An 8,791-nucleotide genomic window follows, 5' to 3' on the forward strand; every position below is an offset into this window, starting at 1 on the left:
ACGTCAAACACGGCGATATAAAGAAGTAGCTGGGGACATAAGAGGGGCGACGCAGCCAATAAAACAATATCACGTCACGTGAAAAATGTATAATTATAACAAAAGTTGGTCTATGTAGGCCGAAACCAGTGACGGCATCATAGTGGGGCACGGGGTTGGGCGTCCCAGTTCACAGTCGAACGAGTGTACGAAAGAGCAAGATCTGGCTCCAAGAGAGCTAAGTTTGTACACTGCCACGGACGGAAGAGCTTGAGAGAAGACCCGTGGAAACTGTATCGCATGCCCTTAATGTCGCTTTTCTTCCACGTTTGACTAATTGCGACGATGAGGTTGAGTGATGATATGATGAAATTACTGAAAGGAACTCAAGCCAAGGCCGGTTGGTTGCTTGATTTGGTGTTTAAAGTCCACTTGATGTCCAGTAAGACTAATCGGGACTGGACCTACAGCTTAAAGTCGGATCCCAACCACTATGTACCTCCTCCGGGTATCGAACCCGGGAACCCTTGGTTACAAGGCAACGACGCTATAACTGCGCCATCGGGAGACCATGCCCAGGCCTGGAATCGAACCTGGGACCCCTGGCATCGTAGCGCTGTGTGCTAACAACTCTGTCACGGAGCTCATCGTGAAACAAAAAGAAGATCCGAAATGCGATTGGAGTATTAGATGCCACCACCAACACTTTTGTAGTTTTGCAGCCAGATGTACAGTCATGGACACTTCTGAGTTGTAACGATTCCATTGAAAGTTAATGGAATTGTTATGACCAAGAAGTGTCCGTGACTGTACAATTATAGAGCTGTAATAATATGCTCAAAAGTAACGGCCACCCCTCACTCGACAAGTAATGAGCAACATAACCGCTTAGAGACAAAGGCTGTCAAAGAGCGTACAGCTTGGTACTTTTTATTTACATGTAATTATCAGAAGTATTAAAAAAGTGCTGCATTCTCTAAATTAACAATATTTTCAAAGCTCCTTTTATTTTATTTTATTCCTACCTGTGGACAGCCATGAGACATGACCCCCCTTGGGATACGGGCAGAGTTGGCAAAATTTGTGTTTTTTTTTAAAAAAAGAACAAAACAAACTGTTTTTTTTGTTTAAAACATGTTTTTTGTTTTAAACATAGTTTTAAACATGAGTTAAAAAAACATGTTTTAAACATGTTTTAAACAAAACAAATTCAACCTTTTCCCAGTAAATTATAGTTAAAGTCGCTAAAGAGAAAAAAAAATCATTTTTATGAGTACAATGGCGACAAGGACAGTTTATTTACCTTTGGAGATAAGGTTTACCATACTGCAGGGTAGGGGTGTGCGGTACAGAATGTTTTGGGTCGGGACGGGAAATTCTTTAAATCCCGACATTCGGGACGGGGAAAATTCTCAATTTCCCGAAAAGGTCGGAAAATTTTCGGGACGGGATGTGTTCGAAATTTCCCAAAGCTCTTGAAATCTCGAATCCTAACCGTAATTTCCATCTTAAGTGCTTGTTTATGCACTTCTGGTAAAAAACCACAATGCAGAGAACGTCTAGAATTGACGACGATTTAAAATGACCATTCGGAATTTCCAGACTGCTTGGGATCCCAGAAAGTTGGGAAGTCATTTCCGGAAGTCGGGATCGGGACGGAAATTTTCTTTCCCGATCCCGGTCCCGACTTTTCGGGATCCCGCACACCTCTACTGCAGGCATAGGCGCCGACTCCATGGGGCTTGGGAAAGATCGATCCCCCCAATATTAACAATGTGGGGGCAGAGCCCCCAAAATAATTTTGCTTAAGAGGATCTAATGTATTATTTTGCTTCTCTTGTAAAATTTACTCTGAATTGTGCCACATGAACTTAACTTTTAATACACATTTAAAATTTTCTAGACCATCAACTTTGGGGGACTGAAACCGCTAAACCATCAACTTTGGGGAGGCTATGACCAGAGACAGCAAAACACATGATTTATTACTAGTATATACTAAGTATGTAATTATGAGTATTGTTAAAATTTTTACTAAAAAAGAGTTTCAAAAGACGATGTGCATGATCTAGGGTAGTGGATGGGACGTTCTGGCTACAAATGGCTCTCGCATGACATTCAGAACGAGATCATTGATATACGTATTAGGGAGATCTGTTTTGCGCTCCGTGGTAGCAGATAATAAAAGTCGGGAATATTTTGCTATTATGGTTGACGAAACTTGTGACATATCCATCCGTGGACAATTAATATTCTGCATTCGAACTGTGAATAAAAAAATGATATTTTTGAGGAATTCATGGGCTTCTATTAGGCGTGTGCGGGACGGGATCGGGACGGGAAAAATTTTCAATTTCCCTACTGAGTCGGGAAATGTTCAAAATTTCCCGAAGCTCTGAAAAACTCTAATTATACACGTCATTTTCACTTTAAGTGATTTCTGGATTAAAAACTAACAATTTACGATAAGTTCCAGAAATTGACAATGCAGAAAACGTCGAGAAATAACGACATTTTCAAATGAGCATTCGGTATTTCCCGACTGCACGGGATCCAGAAAATTCGGGAAATCATTTCCCGAAGTCCGGATTGGAACGGGAAATTTTTTTCCCGATCCCGGTCCTGACTTTTCGGGATCCCGCACACCCCTAGCTTTTATGAGATTCCGAACACGGAGGCCAAAACTTAAAAAGGGAGAGAGTGAGTCATTCATTAATTTATTTCAGTGATCAGAGCTCCCCCAATAATTTTGACAAGTCGGCGCCCGTGACTGCAGGGACAAAAGTTGTGGGTAATATTCAAGAAACTAAATATTATAGAATTACTATCCTCGTCCTGAAAAAATCACGGTGAAATATTTTCTGCTGCCTGAACAGTTTATATAGCAGAAAACAACCTGCAGTGTCATAATAGATTCTCCAGATGAATTTATCTTTCAAAGTACAAAAGTATGTTACCAAAAGTAAGCATCTGCGTTTCATTCAGTTATACAGACCAATGAATCGTATCGCAAAAGAAAAAAAAAATCACGCAGGACGATACGAAACAAGGAACTGAGAGGTTTCGATTTCTACAGTAAAGCATGGGTCTTTCTTGTCGCACAACAATTTTGGTACCTTGTGCATACATAGCTAGCCTGCCTAACCTAACAACATATTTTTTTAGCCTAAAATTAAAAGCTTTCTCCCGTGATGTCAGAACATAAGGTTGCTCAAGTGTTGTGCGATAAGTGAGACCTGTAAAGCACGGATTAATTGACACAGATTCAATTAAAATGAGGGTTGCCAAACAAAAAAATTATCACAGACTATAAAATATCTACCACCAAAATGTGTTTTGGGCCCGATTGTATAAAATAGTTGATCCTCGATTAGCCAGTAAAATTGATCTGCAGTCACGCTGAACTCCGATTTTGTGTTGTATAAAAGTTGAACTGAGATTAAATACCTGCGATCTGCGATCAAAGTTGATCCGCGATTTTTCTCCGATCAGCAGACATTGACTGTAGATCAGCTGTTGTAACATGGCTGTACTAACGAATATTTGCTTGTAAAATGTGTTGCAAGTGAACGTATGCGGCAAGACGGGAGAATCAATGCATAAAATCCTGTTTTCATAATAATAAAAGAAGAAGCATGCACAACGAGGTGAACAATGATAAATCTTTCTTCCATTTTTCTTTCTGTCCATATATCGTGTCTCGTTGTTATTTACTGTTTGAAATACCTGTATTTTTTTCTTGAAATTTGTAACATTGTTTAATTGCACGATCAGAGAAAAGTAACTTGAGAACAATCGAGTGTTGATACAAACCGAAAATAGACCCTCTTACATTTTCTTGTTGATATGATATCATTGTAAAACCTGCGTTGGGATGAAGAGGGAGTATAAAAATATTACCATTTCGCTTTACTGCATCCAGCCAAGTGTTATTGCAATTCAATGTTGTCCGCAGAATGGAACAGATCATGTAACTTTGGTTGTAGTGTATATATCTACTGCTTGATGAACAGAGCACGTTGCATTTTAGTTGGTAAAGCTTTCTTTCCCGATATATAAATTACACATATTTTATTTCGAATATTATTTCTTTTGTGCATAATTTACATCCGAGAGGACAAGCGTCACTGTTGTTTCAATATTTATTTTCATTCGGGAAAACGCAAACACATTTTACATTTCACAACGTAGGCTATTGAAGTGCAAGGAAAATTCCGTATATTACTTACAGGAACTAATGGTCCACCTGTAACATGTTGTCGTGTAATCACAAAATAAATATAATAAACATCTTCTTACATGAACAAAAGCTCCAAATCCGAGTATAAGAAAGTTCTTATATCTCTTTTTAGCATTAAAAAGAAATAGATTTTTTTAAAAAAAATCTATTTATGCAAGCATATTTTCTCCCCTTTGCAACCGCGAACCGATAGTTGCTTTCGTTGTCAAGAACAAATCATCCATGTGGAACGTGCACAAACAATAAATGGCCGTTTAGTATCTAATTTACGTGATTATACTAAATTTGCAACATGTTCGAATATATACTACATCCAGCACCTCAGATTTATTATATATTCAAATATTAAATACATGCATTTTCCGAAACCGACTTTAAAATGTTTGCTGTTCAGTGTTGGACAATTGGCAACATCACAGGCACACTAGCGACATTTCTGGATTTGCCACGTTGCCAAACGTATTTCTTTGACCCAAGATCAGTATTTGATCTAAGATCCACAAATCGACAATTAGCTTTATACAACATGATAGAAGCTTGAACTTAGTTCACTACCGGATCGTAGATCAAATCTGATCTCCAGTTAGTGATGTTTATACAACCGGCCCTTAAACACTTGTAAAAAAAACATGTTTAAAACACATTGTTTTAAACGTTTAAAACATTTGTAAAAAAACAAAACCGTGTGTTTTAAACGTTTAAAACAAAGTGTTTTAAACATGCCAACCCTGGATACGGGCCTGCCGTATATCATTGTATTTTTTAATTGTAACTTTGGAAGATAAAGTGTTACCATAAATAAAGCTTATACTATACCTGCAGCAAAATTAGTTTGGTATTGAGAGCTGAAGGAACACGCGTCACGGTGTTGCCATATCATGCTGTACAGTACGCACTGTAGCCGTCTGACGCTGTGTCGAGGAAAACGTGTTATGAAAAGGAACAACAATGATGAAATGTGTTATTGTTTTTCGAGGAAAATGGAATAACAATGATGACAACAATGATGAATATGTTATTGTTTTTTCTATTCATTTCCATCTCCCTTACAACATGAACGAATTAATGAAACGAGCATTGTTTACAGGTTACCTTTTCAATCCATTCTGTATATACACTTTCAATAATCATTTCTTTCCGAAGTCGCTTTAAAGTCTGCCCGTCTTTCAATTATACCGCAACTGAATTGCACAAAGTCCAGTTGGTGGGGCGTCTGACTTTCACGCGTGAGACCCGCGGTGGTTTGTGGAACTTTTTCAAATATCCCGAGCGGCTCCGTGGTCGACTCAGCCCAAGTGAGTACCTGGGGCAAACCTGTGGTAAAGGCGGTTGGTGAACCACATCACCTCCATAATATGGCCTAGGTTGAGGTCTAGAATGTATGGATATGCCTCCATACTTTATTTTGGGTCCATTTTTTTTTGTATGAGAATCCCAGATATTTTATGACTGTCCTTAAAGATGTTTCCCCACCTTGAAAAAATGGCGAATCTTTCAACGAAACGCGCAGTTTCCCAACAGTGGGATGATCTTTCCTCCTATAATAAGAGTAAATATGGCGAGAATAGCATCTTGCTGAAAAGTATCTAAATTTGTCACGCGTTTACTGATATTCCTCTTCTTTCCTGGGGTTTCCAATTTTGAAGCCTCGCATTTATTTATTTATTTATTTATTTCTACCACATTATATTTTTCTTTCCCTATGGTAACAATTGTGTTCTTAGACACGCCAAAAGCAGCAGCAGTCCTGTCCAGAACTTTGTTTACAGAAATGATTCGACCCCCTATTGTTTTTCTCTTGCTCAAATTATTTGCGCTCAGAACAAACCATCTCCCGCGTTTGTCCTTTGAGAAGAATTCCTTTTTCTTTTGGTGCATGGCCTCTTTGGTACATTGTCATCTCGAGTATTGCCTCCTGTGCTTGACATTCTTCACACAAGCACACGACACACTCAAGCAGAACACAAAAAATTATGTACAAAAAATAACACACTAAAACAACACGCTATATACACAACAAAGAATGCTCTAAATTCAATAAACACTAAACAAACGGACTGGTTAAAATATCACAGTAACGCAACGCAACAAATAAACAACACGTCCTCTCCCAACAACATGAAATCTGATCGAAGGAAGAATCGCCCGATAAGCGGCAGTAGTTATGGGACCGCGTTTGGACCGATAAATCAATTGATTGGAAAAGATCGATCAAAGATCAATTGATGATGTAGGTGTGTGGGCAAGCAAGTGTGGGGGTTTTGAGCGTTTTGATTGGTTGTTGGGAAAAAGGGGGCGTGGCTTAATGATATGGGTTTCCTGTTGTTAATGAGGAGAGTGATAAGTGTTTCCGGTCGGGAGTTGATTAGGATTTTGATTGGTTGTTGGGGAGGAAAAGTAGTGAATTCCTGTGACGGTTGGTTTTCTCGGAATTGGAGTACGTGTTTCCGGTGTCTGAGGAAAGATGGCGTTGATGAGTTTGAAATTGTGGGAATCGTGATACGTGTTTCCGTTGTTTGAGGAGAGATGGCGTTGATGAGTTATTATGAGGAGGAGGGAACTGTTTATATCGGAATAGGGATTTTCCCTTATTAGCTGAGAGAATTGTGACGTCATAAATTGGGCGTGCGCGCCGTTTTTCTTCGAATTGTGATATGTGTTTCCTGTTTTTGAGGTGGCGTTGATGATATTGAAATTCTGAGAATTGGGAGGGGGAATGAGATAAGAATGTGCGTTTAATTAGGGAAATAGGGTGGTAATTGGCGTTGATGAAATTGTGGTGGGGGAAGTAGGAAATTCGGCGACGGTTGGTTGCTTGGAATTGTGATTTTTGTCGGTCGTTAATTGAAAAGGACGGGAAGGAGTGTTGTGATGGAGATAGGGGTTTCCGATTGTTATGGTATTCTTGGAACGGTTGAGTGATATGTGCGGCGTGTTTGTCGGGCTGAAGATATGGGTTTCCGGCTGTTCATGGGTCTATGACGGTTGAAGAAGAGAAGGGAAACGGTTGGGCGTAATCTTCTCGGAATTGTGCCTGTTTGAAATATGTTTAACGGAAAACGTGATATTGGAAAAAAAAGGTACAAATGGAAGGGATAAAAGATAATAGGATCTGGTAACGGTTCTTGTGTGGGGAAATGTTTGTTAGTTTTTGTAGGTAAGAAATGTGGTATCTGTTGAAAATAAGGAGGATAAAAAGAGGAATAGGTGAAGATGGGGTTCGATAAGAGAGGAAAATAATATATTCAAAAATTTGAATTATTTGTAGGAATCTCGAATGGGTTATGTAACACTCAGGATAAAAAGAATTGGAGGAATATTTACCATTACGGTTATATAAATTTTGGGATAAAAAATAAGATGAATAAATGGGGGTGCGACAAGAAAATAATATATGAGGGTTGTTCACAAATGGGGGAATTGCTGTCAATATTATTATATAGTTGTGGAAGTAATTATTGAGGGACATACTACATTTTCGGAAAGGAGTTAAAGTTCAGGGGTATACAAAAAATATTGGAAAAGGGCAAGGGTGTTATTGGTGGATTTAAAATAATGTGTGGCGGCGGAGATGTTTGAGAATGTTATGTGGTATTGAGAGGTGTGTGGATATTAAACACCACCAAGTTTGAATTTGATGTTTTCCATGTGCACACACGATTTCGTAAGAATTATGCAATTCAGTTAAGGATACAGCTATTTGACATATAAAAGGTGTCATAATAAATGTTTAAAGAGTCCCTGTTGTATCCATAAAATGGTACGAAAATTTCCATAATATGTTCCAAACAGGAAACATTTTTTGTACATTCCAATAACACCCAGAAAATGTTAAAAAAAAAACAAGTTTTATTCATATCTAAATCGTGTCCACACAATATCCAAAGTACGTACAAAAATGTCTAACTAAAGTATATTGTCAAGATAAAGTCCTCTTGGTGTACAAAACATTCCAAATATGATCTCGAATTGCTAATAACACATCCAATTCTGGATATCCCCTGGGCCTGTCCCAATTACCCTATATGTGCATAAAACTGAAATTAAACAGCAATCGGTCCTAAAATAGACCCCGGTCCCAATCACCCTAAATATGCATGAAGTGAAGGTGGACACATTGGTCAACATATTCAGCTTTATTATTGAAAGGAAAAGAAATGCGTCAGTATTCGGTGATTTTGTAGAAAACATACAGAGAGCGCAATATGTACGTTCGCATTTGTCGTTAAGAATTTGTTTCGCCTACCCACCTTTTGTCATTTGTGGCCCCGCACTATGCTAAACCTCACCTGCAAGGGAAAAGTAAACTGTCTTTGCCCCTTAGTTTGGCACTTTGCCCCTCTAGTTTGGATGCCCTCCAGTTTTGGAACCTATTCGTCGCCACTGCGAAAAACCTATACTAAAGTACCCGTATTTTAACAAAGAATGTGTAAAGTAAAAAAAGAGTTTGTACATACAAGTAAATGTTATTATTGTATCGAAATAAATAGATGTAATATACGTACAAAATTATCTCCCTCCATCAATACAACACTGTACCAGTAAAGACGTTACGGAAGAATGAAAACTTTG

This window comes from Lepisma saccharinum, chromosome 22 (genome assembly GCF_977018435.1).
Source record: "Lepisma saccharinum chromosome 22, izLepSacc3.1, whole genome shotgun sequence".
Classification (NCBI taxonomy): Eukaryota; Metazoa; Arthropoda; class Insecta; order Zygentoma; family Lepismatidae; genus Lepisma; species Lepisma saccharinum.